The sequence below is a fragment of the Coenobita brevimanus genome, chromosome 34 (genome assembly GCF_032717465.1).
Source record: "Coenobita brevimanus isolate Jiangsu-jjx chromosome 34, ASM3271746v2, whole genome shotgun sequence".
In the NCBI taxonomy this organism is placed as follows: Eukaryota; Metazoa; Arthropoda; class Malacostraca; order Decapoda; family Coenobitidae; genus Coenobita; species Coenobita brevimanus.
Window position 1 is genome coordinate 18,056,116 of NC_136987.1, and position 13,120 is coordinate 18,069,235.

The window sequence follows — 13,120 nt, forward strand, 5'->3', positions numbered from 1 at the left end:
AGAATGTGCATCAAGTGAAGGGAGAGAGGGGGTGAGGAGAACCGATGATAAAATAGAGTGACAGGGTGGATAAACAGATTTATAATTGCTGCAGAGCCACCTTCTCTACAGCCTACAAGAAGGAAGAAAAAATTATACAACAAACAGTGAGGCGCAAGTTGAAGCCATAAAACCCCGAGAAAGAGACTTAACCTGGTAATACACTACAAGAGTACAAAGACCAGTCACCTGCTACTAAGGAACAGCCCCGGCCAGGAGAGAGACATACTGCATATTGTATATAGATTTACTTGTCAACGAGCAAACTGTGAAGCCCTCCCCTCTGCCCATGTGGGCATGACGACTATGAAATTGCCTGAGTTACCACCTTACAACTTGAGCACCTAAAAACCACCTTAAGCAGGAACATGGAATTACCCTTATAAGGAAAATATTGGAAGAAAATACAGAAATTCAAACTATATGTGAAGATGTAAGACGCCTCCACTTACAAGAGGCACCGTGTATCAAAGAACTAAACCCCAGACTCAATATACAAGCAGATCTCCAAGCCCTCTCTAGCTTACGGCGGGCCACACCCCAAATATAACAACCAATCAGAATCTAGCACACGCAGTTGTCCGATCCAGGACACGGATTAAATAGCGCCCACCTTACCTGCTCAGTGCGTCGTCATCGTGGTCACTCGAGCCCTGTACTGACTAAGTGAAACGTGGGTTGCACTGACCCAAGCCTTTTCATGCAGTCGGCCTCAGCAGCTGTCTCCATCGCCTCTCACAAAGCCCTCTGAGCTCTGCTGTCTCTGCCAACGCCATACACGACTGCAGCTGTACACTGATAGTTTCACTGTCGGCTGTACACTGTTGCCTGCACGTGTATCACCTGCTCCCTTACACCTTCATTTCCTTCACCATCCTCCCCTCATCTAGCCCCTCACATATTACCCAGACACACAACCTCAACACTACACACCATCGCACCATCTCCCTAAACTCTTTGCAGTCTTTGCCCACCCCGCCGTAGGATTCCCTGCCACTCCACAACTACCAACCCCGAGGAAAGCCATTTAGGGCCGCCACGAGGGGGGTCACTATAGTCGTTTTTTTTTTTTTTTTCCAGCTGCCGTAAATGTTGGCAATCGTCATCCAAACACCTGAGCTGGAAAGGAAATACAGAATCTCTAATCTTCCTACAAATCCTTCCAAGCACATTCCAAGCATATTCACTTTCTCATGATGGTTATGAATAAGTGTATGAGCAATCTAGACAAAAAAAAAAAATGTTTATCAAGCTTAAATGCAAGGAAAACAAACGATTTAAAAAATTAGGTGCATAAACATCTCTGTGACGAGACTCACTTTTTCGGTCATCCAGAGGCGCTTACTGTATCATCTTTCATAACTGAGATGACTATTGACTTCGTTTAATAGTGGTAAATACAATGAGGGGTGGTTGGGGTTGATTGCTCATGTAATGCCACTCAGGGATGAGTGAGGCTGGTCACTCTCATCTTAAATGTCGAGAACAACTGCCTAGCCCCGGGCTCCTAAGCTCCTCATGGGGCATTGTAGGATTGCATGATGGATGGATGGATGGAAATACAATGAGCTAACGTGAATGAATATCAGCATTTCTAGTGTCTGATTATATGACTGAGGTGAGGATGGATTTTGAATCAATGGTAAAAACATTGAGCTAAAGTGAAGAAATGTATTGTTAATTACTATCTGCATTATACAGTGAAAATAAGATTTAAAAATACTTCAGAATATGTTAATCGGGGAAAAAATACAAACAAAAGGAAAACTGGCCGCCAAAGTTATCGCTTGTGCAACATTTGGAAACATACCGTGTTAATTCCCAGTTCCCACACTGCCACAGGCTCCAACAGCAGTAGTGCAGTACGGGAAGGAAGTTGCCCAGTGAGTTGTTCTTCCTATGGTCAGTCTTAGGTGTACAGTACACAAGATCAGCTGAGGCGAAAATAAACACTGGCTTCTAAAGGTTCACTGTCTTTATTTTCCGAATAATTCCACTTAATGCTTTTCAGCTTCACTGTTCTCACAAGCACTGGAGCTGTACACACTTTATTCACTGCTGTTATACTTAATGCTTAACAACACTTCACTGTTAGTACACTTAATGCTTACCAACACTTCACTTATTACACAAGTACAGAAAATATCTTCACTGACAGTAATTACACTTAATGCTTGCCAGCAAGTCTCCACAAACTTCACTAACAGCACTGCACTGATACTGTACTACACTGAACCAAAACCGACTGCACTTCACTCAAACTGAACTGAAACCCGACTAAACTTGTAATAATCTCTATCCCATCTTACATAGGCTTCCATTATTCGAGAAACGTCTACACTTTACGAGTATACTCTCGACGGGCAACAGTTGCCAAACTCAGACACATCACAACATGCAGAGTTGTCTCACATTACATAACACTCAATATCATTTACCATACGAACTTAAATTACATAATTTAACAAGCAATCATTTAAATAAAACATTATTGAGAAAAAGAGCACAAAAATTAATGCATAACTTACGAAATAACTACGCTCACAAACAGCAGGAAAACAGGCAACTCTGACTCGTACCGGAGCTTACGGTATGAGAAACGTCTCGAAGGTACGAGACTACCTAACTGGCAAATCTCCCTTCATAACCGTATCCCACTATTTCTCCGTGTCTCCCAACCTTCTCTCCACTTCCTCTTCCAACCTCCACTCCTACCATTCTCTCTCAAAACCCCTCCCTCCCCTCACAGCCGTAAGAGTGTACAATATAATTATATGTTTCATTACTAACTGTTGTTTTATTATTGCTTTAAAGGCCCCCAACTAATTTTTAATATGCCAGTATTATAATATGTGGCAACTCTGTGCTCAGTAGATCGTGAAAATTTTAACCGTTGCCCATTGGCAGAGTTGCCAACTTGGCGCTTTTGGCGCTAGATCTAGTGCTTTTCATAATGATTTAGCGCCAAAAAATATTAGATTTTCTTCTACATCTAGCGCGTTTTGAAGTCCAATTTATCGCGAAAATTTGAACTATTTTCCTATAGTTTAGTGCGTTTTAAAGTTGAGCATAACGCTTTTGAAGATTTCTGCTTGGCAACACTGCCCGTTGGTTCAGACTCAGTATCCACCACTATGTGACAGGGGATGCATGTATTAGTCGTACTTCACCTTTTTTTTTATTTGTTACTCCTTGTTGTTCAGTGATTCTCCAGGCATGATTGGTTGTAGCATTAGCTGCTCTCACCGAGGAAATAATGTTGTGGGCTGGAGTGGAATGACAGGACATGTTATCCTTTTGAAATATTAAATGAGATCAAGAATCTGCGCATGTTTACCGTACTATTTTGACTAGGTAAGTGACAGTGAAAACATATATGTGAAAATTATGTGTATATGCAAAATAAAACCGAATTCAGCAAGGATCATATAGAATTGTGTATGGTGCAGAAAGGTGTTGACGGCAGCACTGTCTGAAGGCGAATGGTAATGTTAATGACTGATAACTCTGGTGGGCGAGATGTAAACTGCCGACATTTACGTCAGCTGAAAAAAAACGACTAGTTTATAAAGGCTCCAACATCATTGCATGCATCGAGCTTTGTCACTTAACCTGCCCCATCCCGACCATTTTTCCACCACTGACTCCCCCCAATCCCGACCCTTTTTGGAAAAAATTTTTTTTGGCTCAAACCTCCGCTTTTGGTGAGAAGCATCGAGAATTCATAGAGAAATCGCTCACCTGAGGTTTAAAATACTCGATCCAGGTAGGAGTACCTCCTTACCTTACAGGGTTTTCTAGCAGGCTGGCTGCAAAGAAAACGAGTTCTATGGGAGGATAACTATTCCACACCACTCATAAATGGTATTTATTTATTTATTTGGTACGAATTTATATGTAGTACGAAAGTATATTGGTTTTCAAATGGTAATATAGGCATTATAAGCATTGTTTCACTCACTAACTCATCACCATTCCTGACCTTTTTTTACCACATTACCTGATCATCATTTCTGACTGTTTCTTCCTCTAATGTTTGTCCTCCACATTGTCATCGATTGGGGAATCACTCTGGCCCTGAATTTCGAACCGTGGCATGACATGGCTTTACTGGCCAGGTCACTGATAACAGGTGAATTGCTGAGAAAAGGGCATGCAGGGGGGGGAGGAGGTCATGCTGGGTAAGGCATTGTGCCTGCCTGGCATCTTGTAGAGGAAGGTGTCCCGTGTATACGTGCCAAAAATCACTTGCGAAAATAGAAAATTGTGCAAATTAGGGACCTTGCAATTGATTCGGGTTTATGTACGTCGACGGGATTGGCAGTGACAAAACGTGTGGACGTTAATTCACGTCGACGGGACGCCGCCTGTTAAAGTACGTGACTGGCCCACCATACTCCCTGATCTCTGGCAGCCATCGTACTTGCCTTTATAAGTAAAAAATAAAAATTGTGAATTCATGATGGCAGAGCTAGTAGTTAAGACACCCATCTCATTTTTAACCCGTCACGTCCCGAGGTTTTCCGCACCTCCGACATCCCCCAGTCCCGAGGTATTTTCGAAATTTTTTTTTTTGGCTTAAACCTTCGCTTTTGGGGAGAAACATCGAAAATTCATAGAGAAATCGCTCACCTGAGGTTTAAAGTGCCCAATCCAGGTAGGAGTTCCTCCTTACCTGAGTGGGTTTTCTAACATGCTGGCACCAAAGAAAACGAGTTCTATGGGAGGGTAACTATTTTATCAACTCATAAACGGTATTTATTTATTTACTTGGTACGAATGTATATGTAGTATGAGAGTATATTGGTTTTCAAGCAGTAATAAAGGCATTATAAGCATTGTTTCACTCACTAATCACCATACCTGACCTTTTTTTGCCACATTACCTGATCATTATTTCTGGCTGTTTCTTCTTCTAATGCTATGTAAACATTGTCCTCCACATTGTCATCGATTGGGGAATCACTCTGGCCCTGAATATATTTACTAGCCAGATCACTGGTAACAGGTCCTTTGCCAAGACAATGGCGTGAAGGGGGGAGGGGGGAGGTTATGCAATGTAAGGCATTGTCCCTGCTTGGCATCTTGTAGAGGAATAGAGGAAGGTGTCCCGTGTATACATACGAAAAATCACGTGCGAAAATTGAAAATTGTGCAAATTAGGGACCTTGCAATTGCACGACGTACTGGTACGTCGCCGGGACTGGCAAATGCAAATCGTTGCAACGTACCCATACGTCGACGGGATGGGGCGGGTTAAGCTATACCAAACCTTTACAGTACACTTATAGAAGTTTTTACTATTTTTATTTTAGAGGCAAGGAATTTCTGTAATAAATATTAAGCCTGTCTTGTGGTGGCTCCTTTGGCATATATGAAGAGCCCAAGGCTAGAATCCCAGTTGAACCCTTTGAGTCCTGCCCTCAAAAATGTACTAAAAGTGTCCAAAATAAAGTCGACAATCAAGGATGCCCAGATTAAAATTACTTATGGAGGACATCATGAAGTACCATATAATGAGCTTTGTGAGGAAAAGAGCTTTTAGCCAGAGGGTTGTTGAAGAGTGGAATAGACTACCAGAAACAGTGGTAGCCTGTAAGTCGGTCAATCAGTCCAAGAACCAGTTGGAAAAATGGATGAAGAAAGACCCACTACTGGATTTGGATTCTGAGGTTACTGAACCCCCCCCCCTCATTCGGGAAGCCTCAGCTTTCCACAGCATTTGACAAAGAGAGACAGCAGCTCTAGTGCTGCATAACTCTCAATGGTGAGTCATGGTGAGTGAGTCATATTCGAATAATATGGCACTGTTGCAAACTGTGGCGATATTAACCCCTACACCGCGGGCATGTTTACCAATGTTTTGCGTGTGCCGCAGGGTTATTCGGGCTCTGACAGACTCTCAAAAAATATTTGCCAAAAATCAGTTATTAGTCCTAGAATATTAAAATTAAATATGCTTATGGCACATACCTTCAGCTTTCTTCTGGAATGTTTGTTGAGCCTTCATCGGTTACCATAGGACTTGTGGAGACCTCTGAAATTGGGTAACGAAGTCTCCACTTTACACTTCCCGACAAACCGTAATATGATTACCACACCCAGATATTAACACTATAAACACTACTCTATGATTTTCAAGTAGTTTGGGATCCATACTCCTAAAAAAAAAACACTGTGAAAGCAATGAAAATTACGAGCGCGTCTGACCGTCGCACTTGCGCTAGTTCGCTCTTGGTACTCTGTCATTTATTATTCATAAAACCCCTCACACTTTATATTTCTATTACTATATAACACTTATATATATCTACAGTCTTTATCCATAAGTTTCCTTCAGTAGTATTAGTTTATTGTCACTGTAGGGATTCAATTTCTTTCAGTAAAATACGTAGCATTCATTTCTCGTCCTGTATACTAGCATTGAGAGTGAATGTCACTTTCAATTTCACTCTCATAACTCATAGTATTCAGACATGCTAGAGTGAAACTTTCACTTTCATTACTCCTAGGGTATGTACTCGTATTCTTATAATACTACTCATTTACATTTCTATTTACGTTCTCTATTTTATTTACGTTATTTACAATTCTATTTTATTTACACTGTGTTATGCACTGTCACTTGAAGTAACTTATAAAACTATTTTCCACAGTTCACGTATATTTACATTCATTACTTTCACTTGCTGTTTACACATTATTTACAATTCCACTTGCACTGTTTTACTCAATAGAAAGATCGTAGTCACTCTTTTATCAATTGTCAGCCCTTTACACATTCCACACGAGGTTTAGTAGGGGGTAAAGGTCACAGGGCCCTTTTGCATGGGGGTGAAAAGGCCCTGAAGCTAGCAAGAGCGAACAGACGTACCCCCACACTGGAAGATGAGAGTGAACTGATAAGAGTGGGCCGGGGTGGTGGCCTACCTAGGGAAATCAGTACTGCCAGCGTTTAGCCTCTTGACACAGCTACTTTATAGCAGTGAAATGATTGGCAGGAAATCTAGACAATACATTATAAATTAGGTAGTTCCAGGTGAATGTAAATATCACTTAGGCTTCTCCCTTCCCTCCTTATATGTATATTTATTACGAAAATAGATCATACGGCATATTTCAAGGGGAAATAAACAGCGAAAATTAGCGCACGAGTGCACGTGAGGTGTTGTCAGGTGATAATTAGCCAATTCCAGGTGTATGGCACTCTCACTTACCTTATTTCTTTCTTGTATATATTTTTTGGTATAAGAATAGGGCATAGGGCTTATTTCAATGGATGAAATCAGTGAAAAATTCCAGGGAAGATTTACTTAGCGTAGCACGGCAAGGCAGGCGAGAGGATAGGGTAATGGAGGGGGGGTAGGGAGGGGAATCAAGAACGGGGAGAAATGGCTAAATTGTCAACAATGGATGGGAGTACAGATGAGATTAGGAGTGCTGACTAGTGTTGGACATTGGCAGTATTGATAGATGATACAAGCCCCCACTTGGAAGCCCGGGTGAATTCAAAATAACACAGAATCACAAAAGCGATGCCCCGTGGTATGATCCTTTGCTCCTAAGCGCCACGAAAGTGATGCCCCGCGGTTAAGGGGTTAAAGAAGGGTAAAGCAGCACACAAGAGAATATTATGGTATAAAGGCGAGTTGGCAGGAAGTAGGAGGCTCCTTACCAATTTATTGATGTATCTGGCACGTTAGTGTACTCATACTGTGCTTTTCCAATGGCAATATACAGAAAAAAAATCTCGTTCCTGAGGCAAACACATAAGCACCCACAGATGATATCAACCTTTTTTTATCACCAAAATTAGGGTAGAATTTCGCAGACTAAACTGGCATAAAATTTTCATTTCTAGATGCAATATGATAGAGTAAATAATATATGGATTTATGTTAAGTATATTGATTCTCTAAGAATAACAATAAATGTCCCAAATGCGAGTTTGCCTCAGTTTCAAAATGTTAACAAAGAAGGAGAAGTTCTGAGATGGCTTTAAAATGTATTATCACTTGCCTGTCTATGTACTGTTATGCTTGACAAATTTTTTGTTTTAGGTTTATTTAGGTTAGGTTGATCTAGGATAAGGTTAGGTTAAGGTTAGGTTAGGTAATTTAGGCTTAACAGAGAAGGGAACGGTAACTTCCAGCATAAAGTCACTCCGTGCATATGACACCAGGAATCTGTTTTGCTTACCTAATATTGCTTACCTAGTATTGCTTAAGTTTAATAAAGTACTAACTCAGTAATGCACAATGTCTGGTGCATGTTTGCTGGGGGAATACCTGAGGTGTAATGACCTGGAGAAACTAGGAACACGACAAGGAATTGCTTGTGAAGTCTTACGTGGTACTGATGGCCAAAGTTGTCATTAAGAAGCTGGGTTGCGGGGTGGATGGACAAGTGTTGCTGGTCACATACAAGGGTCAGAAGGCTTGTTTGAAGGTAGGGTATGAGCGACGAGATGTGTATGGCGATAAGCCAACGTATTGGCAAGCACACGTGATGGCCAAGCTGAACGGGATTGGGAGAGCACCCAAGGTGTACACAGTCTGCTCTGACTGTAAGATGATATTGCTGGAGTTCGTGGAAGGTACATCCATGGAAGAGTTTTATAAAAGTGGTTACGGCATTGACAGTTTTGACAGGATCCAGATTGAGAATGGCATGTGACGGGAGGTGAAACAGATTCATAATGCTGGTTACATGCACAGTGACATCCACGAGATGAACATGATGGTGTGTGGACAGCCCAGAAATTATGGCGTTCATATTATTGATTTTGGAAAGAGTAGATTGCTGAATGCCAAGGGTATGAGTGCTGAAAAAAAGACGACCAGGGATCTGAGCCCTGTAGAAGCTATGATTAACCGGCTAAGTTTTGAAGTGGGTTGTGAAGTCAGTGATTGCTTACCTTACCTTTAGTGATGGTTAAGAAGCATAGGATCAGTGCTCATAAAAGGTGCCTTTTCTCTGTTTTACAATCTCAGCATACTTGTCATACAAATTTTTAAAAGCATTCACAATCTGGCTCGTGACTACTTCATCTGGGAAACTGTTCCCATGGTTCACTACTCTTGCATTAAAATTTTTTTTCCTCCATGTGGTTCTGTGCCAGAGTTTAGCTAGCTTCAGACTGTGTCCTCTGGTGTTCGGTTGGCTGTCTCTTGATGCAAGTTGTAGAAAGTTTCCATCTTTAACCACATCAGTACTGTCGAGTACCTTTTACATCTGAATAATGTCGCCACATACCATCCTTTCCTCCAGTGTGGAGAGGCTGAGACAGGCCAGCCTTTCCCCACAAGACAGTTTGGATAGCTCCGGGACTTGTTTAGGGGCTCTCCATTGTACTTGTTCTACCTTGTTCATGTCTCGACAGGTGTAAGGTGACCATGCTTTGATACTGTATTCCAGTTGGGGTCTGATCAGAGATTTGTAAAAGGGGAGAAACATCTCTGCATCCAGGAATGTGTATGTTTTTCTTCAATGTCCCACTATGGAGTTTACGTTGGCTGCTGCCTTTGTGACTTGTACTGTTAGGTTCAGGTTGGGGGTAACATATACACCTAGGTCCTTCTCCTCCTCTGTGGTGGTTAGTGGAGTGTAACCCATATGGTATAGTTACTCTGGATTTCCTCTCCCTCGCTGCGTAACCTTACACTCCTCGATGAAATTCAGAAGCCATTTTCTGCTCCACTCCCGTAATCTGGTGATGTCCTCCTGAAGCTCTCTATCTGCTGGGTTTCTGATTCTCCTGAACAGCTTGGCATCGTCTGCAAAGAGCTTATTGCTTGATTGTATCGAGTTCATAAGGTAATTTATATACACTAGGAAGAGTATCGGCCTAAGCACACTCCCTTGGGGTACTCCACTCCAGACCCATAGTCATTCTGAATGTGAGTCTTTGATGACATGTTGGCCCCTCCTGCTCAGAAAGTTCTCAGTCCAGACCAAGGTATCATCAGAGATTGTCACAGCCATTAGCTTGCTGAGTAAGCGAAGGTGGGGGACAGTGTCAAAAGGCTTTCTTGCAGTCTAAATATACATTGTCCACATCATCCTCTTCGTCAAGTGCATCCTCTAGATCCTCAAAGAACTCCAGTAACTGTCAGACAAGATCTCCCTGTTCTGAAACCATGTTGGAAATATTAATACCAATACCCAGTAAAAATGATACCTTTAATAATAATAATAATAATAATAATAATAATAATAATAATAACAGTAATAATAATAATAATAATAATAATAATAATAATAATGATGATAATAATAATAATACAGACAACAACTACCACATATCTCCTCAAAAAGCACTATTGGATACATACTCGTACACCCACCAGTAAACTATTTTCTGTTACAGCACATGGTGGTGGTGTTTGGGCTGGTTTGGGCCTTGCTGATGGTCTGCATGCAATCTTGTAGCTAGGTTAGGTGTGGCTTAGTTGTTGGTTTAGCTGTGGTTTATCCTGGTTGCTGGCTGAGGTTTGGTTAAGTTATTGGCTGAGGTTTAGTTAAGTTGCTGGCATGGAGTGGGCCTTCTTCGATGGAACATTGCCTTGTTGTGGCGAAGAGGCTTGCGTTTCCCAGTCATCAATGGAGCTTTACTAGTCTGGTTCAGCTGGGCTATGAAAACTCTGGTTCATTGTTTGGGATCATATTAAAAGTGTTCCCCTCACAGTCATGGCCTGAATCGGCAGACTGCGTGGTGTGTATTGGCTCAGAATTTCCTTTAAACTACACCTTTTTTTCTACAGTAACTTAACCTAAAATTCACGTCTTTCCATCTTTAATGCTGAGTTTTAACCCGTCGCATCCCGTCGAGGTATGGGTACGTTGCAACAGTTTGCATTTTTCAATCCCGGCGACGTACCGGTACGTCGTGCAATTGCAAGGTGCATAATTTGCACAATTTTCGAATTTTGCACTCAGTCACTCACCTGTTAGCAATGGTCCTGCTCAGACATGGGGAAGAGAGTTCTCTCAGAGGACGAAATTCAAGCCGCCCTGGACTCCTTTACAGGCAACAGTGATTCCCCACTGAACGGCGAGGTTGTTGACAAAGATTATGTGCAGCCAGAGGAGGAGGAAACCACCAGCAGTGATGAGGAAGTCCCATCCCCCAGGAAGTGGCAGTACATGACTTACCGTGCCGCTAGAGAGGGGCAGCCGGCCAAAAATCAACATGGACCATCTTCTTCCCAGCCCCAACGTGATGTGGAGCCCGAATTTGATTACAAGGACGAGGACGGAGCCGTGGGACGTGCTGCCACATGGTACAGATGTGAGGTGATAACTCATCATGGCCCCGAGTGCACACCACGTCGGACGAGCAGGTATGGGCCTAGTCTTTTGTTTGGGGAGGTAGAAAGTGCCATGAAGGGAGTGGGGAGTGAAAGGGAAAGTGCAGGGAGGAGTATGGAAAGTGAGAGTGGTGGGAGTGAGTCAGCGCTCTCCCTAGGTGGTGTGAGGCAGCGGGGTGTATCACGTGGGCAAGTGAGGGTGCGTCCTGAATCACGTGGGGTTGTGATGGAGGGGGAAGGTGGGGAGGAACCACTCCCCAGCACGTTTTATGCTCCCCAATATTCCCTAACATGTTGGCGAGCGAGGGTGCGTGAAAATTCACGTGGTGTTGTGAATGGAGGGGGAAGGTGCGGAGGAACCACTCCCCAATATTCCCGAACTTCATCCCCACAGCCCCCTAATGTTCCTCAAGGCCGTTAGGGTAAGGGAAAGGGAAAGGGTAAAGGCTGAGGGAAGAGGAGTGCGATTGGGGAAGCCCTCCACACTCCTTCTCCCCAACCTCCCCCACCAGCATCTCCTCCCCACCCAGACGAAGACGCTGATGGGGACGATGGGGACGAGGGATTTGTGGGATGGATTGGGAGGATGGGAGTGATTTTTCTCCCCTCATTCACCCCTTCACTGAGCAGGGGCATGCTGGCCGCATTGCTCCCGGAATTCACCCTAATTCCACCAGGATGGATTTTTTCCACCTGTTTTTTAGTGAGACTTTCGTGGAGCAGATAGTTGACCAAACCAACTGTTTTGCAAGCAGCCAGCGCCGTGAGAGTGAAAGATTGGGAACAAGGAGCAGGGATTCTATCATATATGATTTCCCTGTCTCCCTTTCAGAAATGTTCTTATTTTTTGCCCTGGTCCTTTTGATGGGTATTATACGAAAGAACAGAATTCCGGCCCACTGGACAAGGGACCCTGTTATGCTGACACCAACATTTGGCCAAATCATGAGCCGTAATCGCTTCCAACAAATTTTAAGTCGCCTCCACTTTAACGATGCTGATGATCCTGCAAATGCGAACGACACAGATAAGATGAGGCAAATTAGGTTGGTCTTTGATCACCTGAGGCAAACATCTCGTTCGTCATTTTATCCCTATAGAGACCTCGTAATAGACGAGTCTCGTGTTGTGGAGAGGCAATATTTCATTTAGGCAGTATATACCCAGCAAAAGGCACCGTTTTGGGTTCAAGATCTTTGTTATGTGTGACTGTAGGACTGGTTATGTGCAAGACATAGTCTTGTACACCAGTGCACAGACAGACATAACAGAAGATCGGAGTACTGGACTGTCAGGAGCAGTGATAAAGACAATGATAGAAGACTACCTTCATCGTGGTCACGTTCTCTACCTGGACAATTGGTACACTAGCCCTCTTCTCGCTCGTTATCTACACATGCATGAAACGGGAATCTGTGGTACCGTGAAGGTGAACCGGCGTCACATGGTCAGGGTAGGGCGGAAACATGACAGGAATGAGGTTGTCTTCTTCAAGGCCAACAACATACTTGCAACTATGTGTAACCACAATAGAGTAGTAAGCCTCTTGTCCACGGTTCACCGCCCCTTGATGCACTGTACAGATTCAGTGGATTTCCGGAGCAAGAACAGGCGTCACATATGGAAACCTGAGTGTGTCCTGGATTATAACATAAACATGCGCCTGGTGGACCAGTCAGACTCCATGATATCGACAGTCGAGTGTGCCAGGACCATGATGAAGTGGTATAAGGAACTGTTCTTTCACTTGCTAGATTACTGCTCTGAATTGC